The sequence below is a fragment of the Gasterosteus aculeatus genome, chromosome 16 (genome assembly GCF_964276395.1).
Source record: "Gasterosteus aculeatus chromosome 16, fGasAcu3.hap1.1, whole genome shotgun sequence".
Classification (NCBI taxonomy): domain Eukaryota; kingdom Metazoa; phylum Chordata; class Actinopteri; order Perciformes; family Gasterosteidae; genus Gasterosteus; species Gasterosteus aculeatus.
This window is the reverse complement of record NC_135704.1, coordinates 17,782,413-17,799,034: the sequence shown is the minus strand read 5'-3', so window position 1 is coordinate 17,799,034 and position 16,622 is coordinate 17,782,413. Positions and strand designations below refer to the sequence as shown.

At 48.8% G+C, this 16,622-nt stretch overlaps 1 protein-coding gene across 6 annotated transcripts in view; it reads left to right on the top strand.

The window, feature by feature from the left end:
• The first annotated feature begins 1,372 nt into the window (after window positions 1-1,372).
• The window catches only part of LOC120834324 (ras-associated and pleckstrin homology domains-containing protein 1-like), a 35,301-nt gene continuing 20,051 nt past the window's right edge, over window positions 1,373-16,622 (top strand). For 4 of the 6 annotated variants that reach the window (XM_078090568.1, XM_078090565.1, XM_078090567.1 and 1 more), the window contains exons 1-2: window positions 1,373-1,623; window positions 11,747-11,778. The gene's annotated coding sequence lies outside the window, so the exon portion shown is untranslated. The remainder of the gene's footprint in view (window positions 1,624-11,746; window positions 11,779-16,622) is intronic. The other 2 variants (XM_078090566.1, XM_078090563.1) reach the window with 2 other exon arrangements.

The following is a 16,622-nucleotide window of genomic DNA, read 5'->3' as shown; positions in this document are numbered from 1 at the left end:
CAATGGTGTATGTGTGTGTGTGTGTGTGTGTGTGTGTGTGTGTGTGTGTGTGTGGCGCGTGTGTGCGGTGTGTGTTTGAACGGAGAGTGATAACGATCACTATAAAACAAGTATATATATATACATATATTCTTGATACATTGAAATATATATATATTTCAATGTATGTATATATATATATATATATCTGAAATATATATATATATATTTCAATGTATATATATATATATATATAATAAATATATATATATATTTCAATGTATCAAGAAAATATGACAATGCGTTTTGTAATATATATTTTTTGTAATATATATTCTTGTCATATATTGATGAGAGTGAATGACTATAACAGAGCAGAGTAGAATGACCTCATCAGGACCGATTGGTTGAGGCTGGTTTCTGGGTTGGGCCGGACAGGAAGCGAGGCACCGGGAACGCGCAGGGCATGGATCCGCGCTCCCGCTGAGTTTTTCGGGATCCGGTATACAGCCAATACAGCATGCATCATGTCAAACTGTACCGGAACAGAGAGGATCTTGCCTTCAAAATAAGATACGCACGACCTTGAAACCGACACCTCCGGTTGTCTGGGCCTTCTTGCTGTGCAATAGAATTGTATTATTCCCAGAAACCGTGTTAATCAATAAGGGTTTGGATGATTTATGCAAAGGGTTAATTCAGATGATTGTGAAATAATTAACCGGATGATAAAGCAGAGCAAATAAAAAGAATGTTTAAAAAATACTTATATATATGACATATTTCTAAATTTCCTTTGATACTAAATAACATGATTTTGGCACAGCATTACAATTAGAATGGAAAAGTGAATAAAGACCGTTATCATTGCATGACCTGGGTCTAACCTCTATGCGTAAAGGGTCGAAAGTAAGATTTTTTATTGCTCAAGGGTGGTTCTCAAACTTTTTTTAGTAAAAAATATTTCTTGCTGCCCCCTTTTTTCGTACCCCCTAAAATCTAAAAGGATTTTTGAATGGATGTTTATTTCAAATTCACGAGTGCTTTCACGTACCCCACGAGGTACGCGTACCCCCATTTGAGAACCACTGGTTTAAGGGATCAACAAGTTTGGAATTACAGTAATGTCCCCTGGCTCAACGAGGCTTTTCAATCATCTGTAAAAAATAAATCACTTAAGGATATTAATGACAATCCGAGTGTAACAATACTTTATACTAGGAGAGAGAACAAAGTAATACTATAATCTAATGATGATTTTTTCAATGTTATCATTTTAGCTTGTGCATAATTAATAAGACGTGTATCTGGACAACGCCAAAACATGTAGTTATTTTTGATTTATTACGTTTGTTATTGAGGGGTTTTATTGTGAAAGTCCCTGCCGGAAGTTGCTCCATGCTGCTTCCCTCCAGCTCGACGCGGGTGTCAGCGGCGTTGGGATTCAGTGTGGCAGCAGGGGGGGAAAATCTGGGATATCTGGGAAAGGGGGAGTCGGTGAAAACCGGGAACTAAACCGGCAGAAAACCCCGTCGAAGGCTCGACCGTCACACCGCGGGGTTTCCTAGCGGGCACGAGGCGCCTCTCTCCCGGCTGCTGGCTGCGCACCCCCCCCCCCCCCCCCCCTCCTCCCTCATCCGCACGGTAAGTAGCCCGATTCAACGCATCCCCGTGCCGACACGTTGAGCCTGCAGCCCCCGTCACCCGCCGCCTTTCACCATTATTCACCAACAGAAACCATCCTCGACAACTGGCGGATAGAACCGCGGCATATTTTACGTTTTTATTGTGTGACGATTTTAACGGAAAGCGCAATTCTCTTAATTAACATCCGCTGGTGGCGGAGTGAAAAAAACGCCGATGAATCCGGTGGATGTGTGCATATGTATGCAGAGAAAGGAGGATGGGGGGGGGGCGTCTTTCATCAACCTGCTCCATGCAGTTCAAGCACACGTACGTTTGTTCGTTATTCGTTGTACGTGCATGTGCATGTGTGTGTGTGTGTGCGTGTGTGTGTGTGTGTACCCCTCCCTCCCCCCCCCCCCCCCCCTCCCCCGCTGTTTTTAACGCCGCAGGGCCCTGCAGGGCACTGGCTCCCGGCCCCCTGGATGGATGCGCGGGTCGGGGGGGGGGCTGCAGCCGGCTGACAGCGCCTCTCTCTGGGCTTTGGTTCCTGCGGCCCGGAGGCCGGGCGTGCTGAGCTTGACACAAGCAAGGCGTGGCATGCATATGTAGCGTTACTCACCCCCCCCCCACACACACCCTCACCCTCCCACACCCTCACTCCCCCACTCCCAGCTGCCACATTTGACTGTATGAGATATAAATGCGCGCGCACGTGTGTGTGTGTGTGTGTGTGTGTTTTTACCCACTTCAATTACAGCCTCTCTGGGTTTGCCCCCATGTCCCGTTTTTAAAATACATGCAGGCCTGCCATCTGTCTGTCCTCGCGCGGGTCAACCCGTCTCACCCTCTCGTCCTCCGGCCAACGCTGTCTCAGCCCCCGTCTCAAAATGGGATAAAACATCAATTCCAGCAGGGTTATTGGTGGGGGTGTTGTGGCGGCGCTCGGTGAGTGGGTGAGCGGCGAGGGAGTCGAGGTCAAAGACGGCGGTGGCTGCAGGTGTCGGTAGGCTGAGGACGAGGCCCTCAGGGCTGATATGTCATCTGGATGGGTTTATTTTGGGTTTTCTCCTCCTATGTTCCCGGCGGTGACGTGGCCTACGGGCTTTTGCTTGCGCGGGACAACGCATGAAAATCTGCTCCAATGAAGGGTATTTATAGATTCGTAGCAGGTTTATAATACTGGATATCTGTTTGTACTTCACCAATACCAGCGCATGTTATTGTGATTTAAAGAAGAACCCCACCCGATCGAGAGATTTCCAATACATGAACATTTCCACGGCCGCGGGACGTGGTGAACGTGAGACGCTCCCTCTCACAGCCGGAAAGCAGGGAAGGAGCGCTGCGAGGCGGAAGTCGATAATTCCGGGTCGGTTTCCCCCCGACGCGGATTCATGCGCCTCAGTGGGTCGGCCCGGGGGGGTGTAATTAAGAAATATGTCTGTTTAAGACTTGTTACGGCCTTAAATCCCAAATTAATCTAATTGAAGACATTTTGATCCATAGTTGATGAAATAGGAGACCAGGAGTCCTTTTCCTCTTTTAAAAACAAAACAAAACATAAATATTCTTTATTCTGCAGCTTTCTCATCCATTACATCTTTCTCAGCCAAAAGCTTTTGGGGGTTTTGGGGTCTAAAGGATGTTGGGAAGCACCTTTGCCCTTTTCCTTGGAGAGGGGTCCAACCCACCGCACCTCGTTTGACTCCGTCCCGGTGCTGTTGTACGTGACCCGTCAAGAGTCGTAGGGGGTAATCGTCCGGTGGTGCGTGCGGCAGAGTGGAGGGGGCTGTTGGGGAGGGAGGGGGAGGGGGGGGGCAGCATCTCCCTGTAGGGCCCAGGGTGAACTGGAGTATAAAAATCCTGAGTGCCCTACTTCAACTGAAGGCGTCCCATCGGAGGCGGTTAGGCAGAGCTCATCCCGTGGTGCCAGTGACCCGTCCCCCTGTCAAGCAGTGTGACATCATCATTGCCCATCAGGACGCTTTGATTAGTTTTGTTAGGTCGTGTGGGGACATCTGGTCACATCTGTTCGGGACAAACAGGAAATGAAACGATACTCGAGCCGATAAAACGTCAAATGGAGACTTTGGAACGGGACGGACGATTCAAGTTGGCGAACAAAGACGATGTTTATGAGTTGCTTTTTCCCTCCAGCTGATTGATCCCGGCGCACGGCGCCGCTCCTCCAGTCCTTCGTGCTCGCGTGTGGGGGAGCGAGCAACGGCACAAACTACTGAAAACACAAGCGTTCCTTATTGGGAACGCAGATGTTTTGTCATTTTTCAAGCACAAACACACTCAAACATAGTAAATGTAGCCATCCAATACCCGTAATACCATAATATTTACTAGATAATGATTCAGGTTGTGGTTCAAGGACTTCGAATTGACCTCGTGTCCACTCTTGGTCAAAGAGACAAACAGAATCAAGTCACAACTGAAGAAGAAAAATCCCATAACTGCCTTTTGGATCGTCTGGTTTTAAGGAAATTCCTTTTGATAATCATTAAAACAGACGAGGGAAGAGGAATTATTGGTAGTTTTCTGGGGTCATTTTTAATTCTTTAGGTCCAATTCTTTAGGTCCATATGTCTTTTTTTTAGGTCCATATGTTTCTCCTCCGGCACCATGAAGTAAAAGACACAGTAAATATCTTCAAACCGCGTTTGGCTGCATGGCTGCTGTGGGAAATGGAACATGGGCCCTTCCGGGCCCCACGTGTTGTCCCGTGTGCTTCCACTGGCGGCTCCGCGCCCGTCTTGTAAACGTCAGGCTGGATGTGCCGCTTCCATCTGCGCGGGGATATTCGAGCGAGGGGCCACGTCGGGTCACCATCTGAAGTTGTTTGCTTCTTCTTCTTCGTGTATGGAAAAGTCATCCGTCCTTCTCTCAGGAAATTCCCCCTGGTCCCCGGGCTGAGACAGACAGACCAACAGACAGGCTTCATATCAAGGAAATAGACCCTTTTCCCTACACGAGTGTCCTCACGCCGCTCTGCAAGCGAACCGCGGCGGAGTGCGGGAACGCTATCCGATACCGATGGTAACGCGAGGAACAAGTCACTGGAGTTTATGTTCAATACGTCAGAGGGATTCACTTTCAAAATGGCCGGAGACGCTGGCCGCGTTTTCTGCCGCTCGCCGCTCCGAGCCGGCTAATCTGACTTATTACTTCTGAGTGACGAGATTTCTTGTCATGTTTTTAAATGTGTTTGACTCCAAGACATTTAAGGAGCAAAGGTTTCAAGTGGCAATATTTGTGTAACTCTGTATGGAGAAACGTTCTTCTTTCTCACATCTGTCGATGAAATCAACCGCTCGTTTCAGTCGCCTGAGAAGCTCTCAGTGACTCAGCTGTTGTTGGTAAATATGCGGCTGCAGGTCACCAGTCAGCACGGCCACCAGTCAGCACGGTCACCAGTCAGCACGGCCACCAGTCAGCACGGTCACCAGTCAGCACGGTCACCAGTCAGCACGGCCACCAGTCAGCACGGTCACCAGTCAGCACGGCCACCAGTCAGCACGGCCACCAGTCAAACTGAAACACCCGTTGCACTGAAACCATCTCCACCCTGCTGTTGAAATCGATTGATTGGACAAACTTGCAACAAGCGGACATTTTGATGCCGGTAACGGTTTTAATTTGGATGTTCACGCTAACTCGGGGAATGATCTTCTCCAGTCGCCAATGTTCACTTACACAATTATTTTAGACCCAATCACGAAAGCTCAAACCCAGATTCATTTCAACGGTAGCATGTAAAGTAAACGGTATTCTCGCGTCCATTACCTCATTTGTCCGTTACCTCATTCGTCCGTTACCCCATTCGTCCGTTACCCCATCCGTCCGTTACCCCATTCGTACTTTACCCCATTCGTCCTTTACCCCATTCGTCCGTTACCTCATCCGTCCGTTACCCCGTTTGTCCGTTACCCCGTTTGTCCGTTACCCCGTTTGTCCATTACCCCGTTTGTCCATTACCCCGTTTGTCCGTTACCCCATTTGTCCGTTACCCCCTTTGTCCGTTACCCCCTTTGTCCGTTACCTCATTCGCCCGTTACCCCATTCGCCCGTTACCCCATTCGCCCGTTACCCCATTCGTCCGTTACCCCATTCGTCCGTTACCCCATTCGCCCGTCACCTCATTCGCCCGTCACCTCATTCGCCCGTCACCTCATTCGGCCGTCACCTCATTCGCCCGTTACCCCATTCGCCCGTTACCCCATTCGCCCGTTACCCCATTCGCCCGTTACCCCATTCGTCCGTTACCCCATTCGCCTGTCACCTCATTCGCCCGTCACCTCATTCGCCCGTCACCTCATTCGCCCGTCACCTCATTCGCCCGTTACCCCATTCGCCCGTTACCCCATTCGCCCGTTACCCCATTCGCCCGTTACCCCATTCGTCCGTCACCTCATTCGCCCGTCACCTCATTCGTCCGTCACCTCATTCGCCCGTTACCCCATTCGCCCGTTACCCCATTCGCCCGTTACCCCATTCGCCCGTTACCCCATTTGTCCGTTCCCCCATTCGTCCGTTACCCCATTCGCCCGTTACCCCATTCGCCCGTTACCCCATTCGCCCGTTACCCCATTCGCCCGTTACCCCATTCGCCCGTTACCCCATTCGCCCGTTACCCCATTCGTCCGTTACCCCATTCGCCCGTTACCCCATTCGCCCGTTACCTCATTCCGAACTAGCGGCCGAACGTGAACCCGACACCGGGTCGTGGTGTTCGGTGTCCTGCAGCACTCCCCTGTAGTGGTTTGCGGTGCGTTTTGCTGTGTCAGCGCTGAATCTGCAGAGGCACTCGCACATTAAACGGCGTGGAGGCTGGAGCCGGGGCGTCTGTGTGCTCATGTCCGTCCATGGAACAATGCACTCAGTCACCAGTTATTAGGTCCGCCGAGCTAAAAATCAAAACACATCCCGCCTTGTTGATGGTGGACGCAGCGCTCCCATTTGTTTGGGACGTCTCCCGATGCCGATAGAGTCTCTACGCCGGAGCCGCTTTCACATACAATTTACAAGTTTGCATCGATTTAAATGTGTCCCGAAGCGGTCCACATGGGTTTCACATACAAGCGGGAAGAGGAGTGCAAATTGTCGTGGCAACGTCGTTTTTAATGTTTCATTTTCATTCATTCCCTTTTATCCCCTGGTTCATTTTGACCAGGGGATAAAGGGGAGGAGTCAATTGAGCTGCATCTCCTCAAATGTCATTTAAGGCCGAGTGTGCGCACTTACTCGTAACAATGAACGTTTTTTTTTCTGCTGTTTGTTGTTGAAACCGGCGACTCGCAGCTGAACGCAATGAGTCAGCTGTGTGTGTGTGTGTGTGTGTGTGTGTGTTACTCCCTCACACACACACACTGTGTTGACGGAGGGTCCAGATGAGGTAACCGTACTCCATCTTCTTCCTCTTCCTCCTCCTCCTTGCTGCTGTGTGATTCGATGAGAGAGGCTCCTCTCTTCACATTACATTTGAAAGAAAATAGGAAACGTCCCTCGGGGGTCAGAGGTCAGCCATCCAGTTTTTAGAAGCAGATGTTGGTCTAAGAGTGGTGGGGGCATCGTTTGAAAAAAATTTAAAAAAAGAATTGTGGGACAACTGATTGTTTCATTGCCAAATCTGGTCAGCTCAGAAATATTGAGTAGCTCTTTGGTGTGAGGCCCCAAAATGACGTGTGCACATTCAGCTGTAATGATGGACGACCCGGTCTTATTCTCTGCAGACACAGACCGTTTAGAAATGAAACTACAGAGAGACCACAGCCTCCGAACACAACAGCACGGTGGCTCCAGCTTTGTTTCACACTCTTTGCATGGGGGGGGGGTGTTTTTGTTCGGGTTCTCTTCGTCTCCGCCTCGTAGTTTGTGTCTGGCTGCACATCTGTCTGGGATTAAAGAGAGACATTCTGGCCGCTCACTGCACCACCCTCCTTCTTGGGAATTTTTTTTTTATCTCATTTAATTTTCTTCTGTGTTTTCCTTTCTTTCTTTTTTTTTCCCCCTGGCGTTTTATTTCTTGACATCTCGGAGGCGCTGGCTGTGCAGCCGGGGGATCAGGACCGGCGTTCTGCTCACGGCAGCGTGTGTCGTTGATGGTTGAAGGACGGGATGTCGTTATAAAGTGTGTGTGTGAGAGCGACAGAGGGCAAAATACAGTGTGCTTGTCGGCCTGAAGTAACAGTTTACACAACAAGTTGTGCGTGTGAGGGCAGGCGATGCGCTCCGCCTTTTCTGTTTTTCCATCGCTCCGACTGAGAGCGAGAGGCCTGCTTGTGTGTGTGTGTGTGAGTGTGCCTGTGTGCATTTTGTATTTGATGGTGGTACAGTAGCGTGTGCTGATGCTGAAGATGGGTCATGTGGTTCCGGGGGGGGGAGAAGGGCTCGCCGGTTCTGGAAAAAATGTGTGGCTGGAAAGCGAAGGCAGGACGAGCCGTCCCGCTTCAGCGATTGCTGTTTAGGTGTCCGCCCCCAAAATCTTCAACTTTGTTAACACGGAGGTGCTTTTCGGCGCACGACGACGAGTGTATTGGCGCTGATGACCCGGAATGTGCATTGAACCGGCCCGCGAGGAGCCCTCCACGTGTTGTGGAGCAGACCTGATGCTTCACGCTGGGCCTCCTTAGCCGAGGGCAGGCCAGAACAGGAGCGGGTCCGACGGTTCTCCTTCGCTGAGTCAGACTCCCTCCCCGTGGTTATGCGATGTGCGTGTCAGCAGGTCCTCAGGGTCTTTTTTTCGTACTGGAGGGGGGGGGGGGTGTTGTTGCTTTATGAACGCGGACCTTCTCACCTTCTCCTCTTTAGCTGTTGCTCCCTCGTTGGTTCCTGCTGCAGATGTTGTTTCTGGCAGGGCCCATTTCAACCGAGGACACCGAGGTGGAAACTCGTACTCCCCCCCCCCGCCCCCCCGTCCCGCGCGCTGCGTTTAATCCGTGCGTCACCGTTTAGCCCTTAAGGAAAAATTCTGAATCCTGAAATGTGGAGCTCAGTGACCTTGTGTGTGTGTGTGTGTGTGTGTGTTTGAATCAGAACGCCGGGAGTCTTCCTGGCAGTTCTGCAGTGCGACCGACTCCACTGCAGCAATGTTAAGTGTGTGCGTGTGTGTGTGCGTCCATCTAGTCATCGCTCGTGTGTCCAAATGGTAAATGTGAGGAAACGTCCTCGCCCGCCGCCCCTTCTGAAACCACGAGGTGTTGTCCCTGCAGGAGTCTTGAGTTTTCTTTTAGAGAAACGCTCTTTTTGTCCTCAGCTGCTGTCGACATTAAACTGGTCTCTTGCATCTTTTATTCTAGTCAGAATAATTCCCCTGTGTCCAATCGGATGCAGAGGAACGCCGATTTACTGGAAAAGCTGCTCTTTCAGGGATGTTTCACAATCGGCAATTACAAAACGTGGAACTGAAACGTCATGTAAATATTTGCCATCTAGTAGCAGATCTCCAGTAATAATCAAAAGACTTTGATTTACAGCCGCAACACTGAACCTCACAGCAGCTCGTGCCCCATTTAGATAAACTAGATGTCTGCCGAGGAGGGTGTGTGTGTGTGTGTGTGTGTGTGTGTGTGTGTGTGTGTGTTAGCTGGTTACCAGGCAGACTAGCAGGTCATTTTCTCCTGTAGAAAAGAGGGTTTGATTCCCTGTTAACGAACATCTTCTTTCACCAATGTGCGTTGGTATTCATCTATTTACGTATTTGAACTCTCGCTTCTGCCCTCAGGCAGGAGGTACAGACGTGCCAAATGCAGGACCACCAGACTAAACTCCAACCGCTGAGAGGACTCTATAACATAATCCACAACCGCTCTGCACTTTAGCTTGTTAGGATTTCACTTACTGTTACTGTACTGTTGATTTATATTGCACACATTTCATTTAAGTTTTTTTTCTTTTACAACCTGCTCAGTTTTGCACTTTTCCCCTTACCTCATTTCTGCCTTATCCTTACCTCATTTTTATTTCATCTACATTTAGGTAAATATTGTATTTTTATTTTAAAATTGGTCGGCTTTCCAGAAAAGGCAAGCACAAGAATTTCAATACAAAGAGCGTGTGTAACTGACAATAAAAAAAATGAAAAATAAAAAATCTTTAAACCTGATAAAGAAGAGCACGGGGGACACCGCGTGTGTCCTGACTTCCCGACCGAGGAGGAGAGTTACGGCGAAGCAGAACCGCTCCCCTTTGAGTCCGAGCTAGCGCTAATGCTAACCGGTAGCACACGCCTGCATGTAAACGGAGATTGTTGTTGTTCTGTAACCGTAGCGAGAAAGCACGGTGGAATTAGCAAGCTGGCTAGCTAGCCAGGTCCTCGCAGCCTAGATAATTGATCGAGTTTTAAATGTGCAGAAAATGTGCTTTAAGTTCAACAGAAAAGAGAGACGAGGATTGTGCAGCTTAGCGGGAAACGCTAGGCGCAATACGCGAGCCTCCACTAGCGCAGAGGAGCCGGCGTCTTTTACCTTTTTTAGCCTTTAAACGATCCAATGAGGCCAACGTGTCGTCACATTGGAGAAATGTCCTCGAAGTGACCGTTAAATATTATCATTTGGTCCTCACAACAGTAACAATACAAGCGCACACACACACTCAGAGTCCATACCCTCCAGGCTGAGATGAAGTCATATTTCCCAGTTATGTGGTGCTCAGTGGTTCCCAGTACGGGCACCAGCAGTCCACAGCGAGTTCACGCCTTCACTCCACGCACACCCAGTTTCAGTTCAAAGACGCAGAACAAGAGAGCTGTATAGTTTCCTCCTTTTTAGTTACAATATTGCGTATATATGTATGTATATATATGTTTTTGCCTGCGTCGTGATGGCCGCCGCTACGTATCGATACCTGTGAAAAAGCAACAGTCACTTTCAGTGCAATAAGAATTTAAACAAAACTTTCTGTCGGCCTTCACTTACAATGGCGACTCTATGCTGTTTTTATTTTTATTTTTTTGTGTACACATCGTCTCTTGACATAACCTCTGGCTACGACCCCGATCAACCCGACAATACCGGCGTTGTTCGCCGCCGTCGGGTCTCAGTGACGCATTCACATGATCGAGCGTTTCATAGCCGCGCTGAACTATGCAAACGAGGCGGCGCTACGAAGAGACGCGATGCTTTGGGGGATCCGATGGGGCGACGCGTCACCAATGTCCCAACGATTAGATTAGATGTTCCCTCGTGTTACTGATGTTCTACTCCCTTATAACCCCTTGACTCTGCGTTCCCGAATGTTGAAGAGGTAAAGCTATTGTTTTAAATCTCAGATTGCAAAGCCTCTGTTCCGGCACGCCATGTCGTTCTGTAATTCCCCCTTTTTATTTTGTAAGCCTCTTGTTGGTCAACAGAGGGGTCGTGAATCGGCCTGGAAGGAGAACCGGAGCTTTGGCACCACAAGACCTGCACAGAGGAGGTGTTCATCAGGAGAAGACGATGCAATAAGCAATAAGACACGCAGCCCCTCGAGTTGAAGGGTATTTAAAGCTGCTACGAGGGCTTCAGTGAAACATCACGCCTTCACCGTGACCCCCCCCCCCCCCCCCTCCCGAGGGCAGATGGTCGACCACGAGCTGTTGTGACACGGATAATTCTTCTAACCACTTTCCTGAGAAGCGATGTGTCGGCAGGGAAGAGAAACCATCTCCGATGACACATCTCTTCTTTTTTTTTTTTTCTTCTAAATTCCAGAAATGGGGTGAAGTCGCCGCGTCGCCGCACGCGGCGAGGACAAACGGCTCAGCTCGTTTTGTTTTGTCACTTTTTGTGGAACAGCAGCCGATCCAGCGTCTGTGAAGAAGACGGGACGCCTTTCGTCCGGTGTATAAATACACACAAATGCATCTTCTGAGGACATCTTCAGCGTCCCCGCGCGGCTGCTTTGATGAGGAATTGGACGTCGGAATTCATGAATTCCCAAATCGGAAATAATATACATAAAATAATAAAACAATATACATGTATTGTTGCCCGTCAGTTATTTTTAGGCGACACACATGCAGCCCGCTCAGCGTGATGGAGACACCACCTTCTGTGTGTGAAGATGGAGCGTCCTCCCTAAAGAAGAACACGTGTTCAGCCATCATTTTTTGTGCATGATGAATAACAATCCGGTCGGTGTCTCTCTGTCTCTGCAGGGGGAGTGAAGACCGGAGCAGCAAGACCAAAGGTAAACGGCACCACGACAACTTCATGGTTTCACATCTCAATGCTCATAGATAGGGGTGGGAATCTCCTGGCACCTCACGATTGGATTCCGATTCAGAGGTCAGCGATTCGATTCTAAAACAATTATCGATTCTAAACTGATAAAACGATTATCGATGCATCTCGATTTTCTAAATTTTCTCAAATCTGAGTTTGCAACAATGCAAGAATCAACGCAGCTTGCATTTCAACACAACATGGAAGTAGCCGATGTAAAAAAAACATATTAAACAGATTCATTTTTCTTTTAAATGAAGAAAAAGCTGCTCTTAGTCTCAGACCGGCCCGTGTTTGTAAAATACCGGAAAAAAGTCCAAATCTGTGAATATCTTTCAAAGTTTCAATGCCAATTGAAAGCCAATCCAAAGACGCGGTTTGTAACCAATCAGGTGTAGAGACCATGGTGACTGGCTCCGCCCCCTTACTGTCAGAAAGAAAAACAGCGAGCGCGTAGAAAACTCCTTCGAGCGCGAGCAGAGACTAACCTTTTTTTTTAATTCCGATTATTAACTTTGAATCGAGACCGAATCGTTCTAGAGGGAATCGATTTTTGTTCAACATCCATGTAGAGTATTTAAGTGTTTGCATACTTTTGGCAGAATAGTGTAATTGTTTTTCCAAATGTTTTTCCAAGTGTACTGGGTCGATACTCCCAGGACTTCCAGTCCTCTGCTGGGGATGTTTCTGACGCCGGGCTTTGGGGTCTGGAAGAGCCGTTCGCCGACATCTGGTTCTGACATAACGTGTAACAGGCGCGTGCCCAAAACGCAACGTGCTCCTTTTTTTCCCAAAGTTTCCAAAGTAAATGTTGTCGCCGTGGCTTCAGAGACGTTCTGGGCTTCTGAGTTCTTTTGGCTCCAGTTTCTTCCCCCCCGTTGAGATACGTGGAAAACTGAACTGTCTCCGTGGCAAAGAGGCTCCAACGTTTACCCACAGCCAGAAATATAAACGTGTGGCCAGCGCAGACTGTTTTCTGGATTCTGGGTTGGGTCTTTAAATAGTGGAAAGTGACATGATACCCTTTGGACGTTGGACTTTTTTCTTTGCCGTCTCCTTCAAACCAAGAACATCTTACCGTCAAATGTTGTTAGAACCACGTTTGCCACGTGGTAGAAATAAGAAATTACAATGCTTTTTTTTTTTTTTCTCAATTTAACTAAATATGCCACAGAGTGACGTTGAGACGTGTCAATCAAAGTAATCCCGCCCTAATGCCTTAATTATCTGTTTCAGTAGTAACAGAGGCCTTCCCTTAGCAACAAGTGTGTAGTAGGAGTGTGCTAATGGCGTGTGTGTGTCTGTTTACATACAGTATTTATGCAATATGACATTATCGTGTGTGTGTGTGTGTGTGTGTGTGTGTGTGTGTGTGTGTGTGTGTGTGTGTGTGTGTGTGTGTGTGTGTGTGTGTGTGTGAGAGGGTGCCGCCCTGTTATCATTCACTCGTGTTTAGCTGCACACACACAGCTGCACTGCTTGAGCTGATGCCCATATCAAAGTGATGTGTGTGCGTGCATATGAACACACACACACACACACACACAGTGTGTGGTTGCGGGTTCGTGTGCTTCGTTCTCTCGCACTGGTTGGAAGGAGGAGCCGGTTTGGTAGCACATGTGGAGGTGAAAGGAACCCACAGGTCAATGTGCAGGTGCGTCGGTGGCCACGCCACCAAAACACAACACTGGTGCCTGAAGCTCGGTGACGCTGGACGAGCTACTCGGTGAACCGGCCGTAGCTGGCGGGCTAACTGCTAATTCTCTTTTGAAACCAGGAACGAGCCAGCGCCTTTCAAAAGCTCTCCGTACGATTGGCGACGGCTAGCGAGCTTGTCAGTTGGGTCGCTAATACCTTTAGCAAATAAACATGTGTGTGTGAGGAAATTAGTTTCTCAACAGCAGACTAAACATAACGTGCGCGCTGCAATGAAGCTCATGAGCCACGTTAGCGTTCTCCGTTCAGTCATGTTCACGCCACTGAAGTTGATCATTTTGAATGTTAGAAATGAGCGAATCGCCGTAGCAAATTGGCAGAGAGAGTAACTCCGCCGCCCGATGTCCAACTTTAACACGTCCACGTTGACTCCATTCAGCTGCAGGACAATCAACTTCCCGCCGGCGCTTGTTTTGTTTCTTTTGGTCCAAAAATAGAGCTCATTTGTTGCCTAAATCTGGAGCGCGTGCGTGTGTGTGTGTGTGTGTGTGTGTGTGTGTGTGTATGTGTGTGTGTGTCTCAGTTTCACGTCACACAGCGGCAGCCGGGTACCCGAGGGATCTGCTGCCTCAGATACACACAATGGGGCTTCGTTTGCACCACATCACAGGCGCTCACACGTGTTTGCAGAAAAAACAAACAAAGGACAAGAACCGACCGTAATAACCGCTCGTTGAGGCTCCGCCCCTCTTTGTTTGAGATTTAACGTGAATAAAGCAGTGACGGCGTATAGTTGTGTGACCTACAGGACTTTGTAGGAGAGCAGAGTAATATGTGACCCCCTCCCCCAAATCTCTGCATCCATCTCCCTTCCTCGCATTGAGAGTCGGAGGCAGATGTCGATACGAGGCGGGAAATGATGTAATCCCTCGTGGGAAGTGATACCATTGTTGCTCCTCTCTCCCCCCCCCGTCTGTGCGGCCTGTACGATACAAAACGTTCATTTTCGGTTGCGACATCGCCCGTGTATTACCATGACAACGGTTTCAAGTAAACGAATAAACACGCTTCTTTTGTTTTAGGTCATTTACAAAGTACACCCTTTTCAGCAGGATGAAGGAGTGACGTAGTTGAGCCTGAGCAAGAGGAACAAGTCAAAGCTTGAGACTTTTTTTAAATGTTTGAGCACATTCCGTTCAGTGTTGCTGTGTTGGAATGAAAAGTGATGGAAAATCTGCACAATACGCTTGTTCACGGCGTCGTCCGGTGAATTGTGAAATGGACTTTCTGGCCGCCGCTCCCAGTGACCGATGACCACCTGCCTCTCAGGGGCCGTTCGTTGTACCGAAGCTGCAGTCTATGGAGACCCGAGCAAAGGGTGGAGGATCTATTATTCCGCAGGCTGCATCCTCCACCTGACGACGAGCACGACATCTATTGATCAGAACAGTGATGATGATGATGATGATGATGTACGGCATCAATGTAGCATTCATCATGGTTACACCCCCCCCTCCTTGAGGTGTGTTAGTATTAAGTAAGTAGGTCATGGGTGTTGATAATCTGGGTCGGCTGCTGCTCCTGTTCTCCACATCGGTGTGTTTGGGTCCAGCCTGGATTCTATTTTGCTCGCAGTACTTTTGGATTTTCAACAAACGCACTAAAAAGCGTTAAAAAAAAAGGAAACCGGCATAAATGTGCTTGTTGAACATTTTCCTGTTTGTGAGATATCAGAATAAACGTTAAAGAACAAAGTACAGTGGCGGAGCTGAGGGTCTCACGTCCACACGTGTCCTGTAGGAGAGAACATTACATTCTATTGCATTACATGTCATTTAGCAGACGCTTTTATCCAAAGCGACGTACAATAAGTGCATTCAACCATAAGGGTACAAACTCAGGAGAACAAGAAACAAGAAAGTGCAATTTCCTCAAATAAGCCAATTTACAATTTGCTATAGATGAGTGACGTTACAAGTACAATTTAAGTGCTACATTTGTTAGTCTTTAGTCGAGGTAGAGTCTGAAGAGGTGTGTCTTTAGTTTGCGGCGGAAGATGTGAAGGCTCTCTGTGGTCCTGATGTCTTCAGAGAGCTCGTTCCACCATTTCGGCGCAAGGACAGCAAAGAGTCGTGATCTAGTCAAGTGAGAGAAGAGCTGAGGGTCTCACGTCCACACGTCTCCTGTAGGAGAGAAGAGCTGAGGGTCTCACGTCCACACGTCTCCTGTAGGAGAGAAGAGCTGAGGGTCTCACGTCCACACGTCTCCTGTAGGAGAGAAGAGCTGAGGGTCTCACGTCCACACGTCTCGTGTAGGAGAGAAGAGCTGAGGGTCTCACGTCCACACGTCTCCTGTAGGAGAGAAGAGCTGAGGGTCTCACGTCCACACATCTCCTGTAGGAGAGAAGAGCTGAGGGTCTCACGTCCACACGTCTCCTGTAGGAGAGAAGAGCTGAGGGTCTCACGTCCACACGTCTCGTGTAGGAGAGAAGAGCTGAGGGTCTCACGTCCACACGTTCCCTGTAGGAGAGAGGAGCTGAGGGTCTCACGTCCACACGTCTCCTGTAGGAGACGGGAGCTGAGGGTCTCACACGTCTCCTGTAGGAGACGGGAGCAGAGAGCATGAGACATTTTTGAGACAATCCCTCTCTGACTTGGCAGCCTTTTAGACCTCACACACAAACACACACACACAATGGATGTCGCAGTGTGAATCCTGAGGCTTGTTACAGACCCTGGTGTGTGTGTGTGTGTGTCTCTTTTAGACACACACACACACACACACACTCAACTGGCGGTCTGGATTCACTCATTGCTTCTTTTTTCTCTGGATCTGATTTATAGCTTTCGCCTCACAAAAGCCCAACAACCCTAAAAATGTGTGTGTGCGTGTGTGTGTGTGTGTGTGTGTGTGTGTGTGCGTGTGCGTGTGTGTGATGTCCTGATATAGAGCCGTGGGAACGGGCCACGCTGAAGGAGGGAACATTGGAGCCTTTTTGTGTTGCCGCTGTGGCAGAGGACCAGTTGAGGCTGTGGGAAACTGGGATCTGCCCAGTGCCGATGGAGTGAGATGCTCAAAGGCACTAAAGCAGCTGATGTTGGAGGAGCCTCCTCTTTCCTTTCTTAGATTTCTTCTTGGTTCCTCTTTTCTCCT